Genomic DNA, 2,881 nt, shown 5'->3' with positions numbered 1-2,881 from the left:
TACAGTCCTGTGCATAATGAGCAAACATTCCACAACTTTCACAAACAGTAGCAGGTTGGGCACTCATAGCAGCTACACTAGCAGGTTGGGTAGGTTGAGCATTGGCTGCTTGCATATTATCAAACTTATAGTGTAAAGCAGTCAATTGGGCAGTTAATTGTTCAATAGAATTTAAATCATGCTTACCACCCCTATTAGATAGACCTCTAGGATTCCCATACTGGGCATTGTGAATGGCTATCTCCTCAATCACCTCCATAGCTCTAGGCACCTCAAGTTGCATGAACCTCCCAATGGCAGCCGAATCTAACAAACATCTAGACTCATTGCCCAGACCATTATAAAACTGCTGAATCAAGAACCAATCTTCCAAACCATGGTGCGGGCATTCTCTTTGCAAATCCTTGAATCTCTCCCAGACCTCGAACAAACTCTCATCCGCTTGTTGCGAGATACCTAATATCTGACCCCTCAGACGAGCCGTTTTCTCAGGTGGAAAATATTTAACATAAAAAGAAAGAGCCAAGGACTCCCAATTAGTGATTTTCAAAGCCGCCCGATTCAACCCATTAATCCACATTTTAGCTTTCCCACTCAAAGAGAACGGGGAAAGTATCTCCATAGTCTGCTTCGGAGTCAATCCCTTTTGCTTGATGGTGGAACAATATTGGATGAAGGACTGAATGTGAAGATTTGGATCTTCACCTGGTTCCCCACCGAACTGGCGTCTCTCAATCATGTTAATCAATGCAGGCTCAATCTTGAAGGTCTCAGCTGCAATAGAAGGTATGATCGCCTTTGGTAGCACGGACATACTTGGCTTAGAATAGTCTGTAAGCCGTGGGGTAGGTGGCGGTAGTAGAGTTTCGTCACCCATCTCTATCGCTGAAACTGAATCTGTATCTGAAGGAAAAAAAGATCGCCAATATTATGATCAGAATCAGAGTAATTCCCACACTGTGCAATGAAAGTTCTTCGTCTACGAAAGGTTCTTTCGGGCTCAGGATCGAATGGAGTAAGATTACTAGTACCTACGGTCCTGGGCATAGACAAAGACTACAAAACAATGTGAGATCCGGTCTCAAGGAACGTGAGTTCCTTGAGTAGTAACAAACAATAATCTAGGATAAGCAATCAACAACAGAAAATAAAACCGTCTCCCCGGCAACGACGCCAAATTTTGACAGGCTAAAGTCGTATCACCTAATCAAAAATAACCTAAGGTCCACTAGCTAGGTAGCAAGGGAAGTCAGGATCGAATCCACAGGGAGACAGGCGTTCTTTCTACTATTAATTAATTAAACTAAACTATTGGGAACAAGATTTGGTTGATTGTTTGTAAACTAAGACTACGAACGATAATTATATAAGTATGAATCAATATATTAAGGAAATCTAGGGCATAGGTTCACCAGCAATTAACAATCCAGGACAATGAACAATCACGATAATCAACAAAGTAATTAATTAGACTAGCATGCTCTCTCGAATCGATACTAGTCATAGACTTAGAATTAACGGGCTCTCGCTACTTATTAATCCCAATTCTACCTATTGACACAAGCAAAAACATCAAATTGCATCTCTCGAATCTTAACTTGATATTGCATAACTACACAATTAAACCTGCGCAAATCTAATTGAATAGTGGAATAAACCAATCAATAGGAATTAATCACAATGCCAACAATCACAATTATTAATTATCCCATCATATTAATTCATGGATCCCCAAACCCTAGAAATTAAACTACTCAAGCATGTTGACAATAAACAAAGCAATTAGCATAATTGAAAACATAATTAAAGCAAAAGAAATGAATGAAATAAAGAACAATACCTAATTGAAGAACAATAGAATAATAAAGTTTGAACTTTTGATTGGAAATAAAACTAAGTGTTTGGGACAAATTAGAGAGAAAACTAAGCTTAGGAAAATAAACTAAGTGTTTGATACCAGAAAAATAAGGTGTCTCTAAAAATATAAGGGGCTAGTATTTATAGTTTGCCCAAAAACCGGAAAGAAAACTCGCGCATAAGTGCAGGAGGTTGGCGTCGCCCGATCGGGCGATGCACTCGATAGTCGGCCCGATCAGGCCAAAATCCGCCCGATCGGGCGGATTGCAAACTCTCCACATAAGCTTCCGGATGACCGCCCGATCCGGATCGGGCGAGCTGCGCCCAATCAGGCGCGCGTTGATGAGTCCAATTTGCTTCAATTCCGCCCGATGGTTGCATTTCGCCCTCAGCTTCCAGGGCGATTTGCTATCTTCAATATAACTCGCCCATATCACTGAGTCTAACTCTCGGGGCTCAACCATAAGCATCCAAGGCTCCCGAAAGTCGACGATGGAGGTCCCGAACTTCCTCGGGCTCATATAGTGGCCTAGATCAACATGAAACGGGTCTAAAAAGACCAATTTCTCATAATCAAACCTGAAACTCAAGGCACACTCAATAACACACATTAGTACTAGAAACGGCACCTAAGAGCAAGTTTGACACATAAAAAGTACAAAGGGACGGGGGTGAAACACTATATAAAACGCACATAACAAAACTCCCCAAGCTATATCCTTGCTTGTCCCTAAGCAAGGAAATCATCGATGAACACAAGACCAACTTCACCCCCAACATATTTCAAAATGAAAACATAATCCAAGGTAAAATTCAACAAGCATGCATCAATGTCAACCAATCAAATCCATTCAATCGCTAATCCTTCTTAACAATCGTCACGCAAAGCGAACCACAAATGCACATTGGAATTCAAGACTAGTGCTCACACACTCGTCACTCATTTATGTGGCGGATAAAAGATGTACCCGTTCGCTCCCCTCCCAACATTTAAGTGAACAATGCACTCCCAAACTCACAACAC

General features: G+C 41.2%; 1 non-coding gene across 1 annotated transcript; it reads left to right on the top strand.

Moving 5' to 3' along the window:
* The first annotated feature begins 371 nt into the window (after positions 1–371).
* LOC130460203 (small nucleolar RNA R71) lies at positions 372–478 on the top strand. Its single transcript, XR_008920144.1, has one exon. It is a non-coding gene; the product is annotated as a small nucleolar RNA R71 (small nucleolar RNA).
* Positions 479–2,881: the final 2,403 nt, after the last annotated feature.

This window comes from Spinacia oleracea, chromosome 4, assembly GCF_020520425.1.
Source record: "Spinacia oleracea cultivar Varoflay chromosome 4, BTI_SOV_V1, whole genome shotgun sequence".
Taxonomy (NCBI): domain Eukaryota; kingdom Viridiplantae; phylum Streptophyta; class Magnoliopsida; order Caryophyllales; family Amaranthaceae; genus Spinacia; species Spinacia oleracea.
The sequence above is the reverse complement of the archived record's forward strand: the minus strand, read 5'-3'. Positions and strand labels throughout refer to the sequence as shown.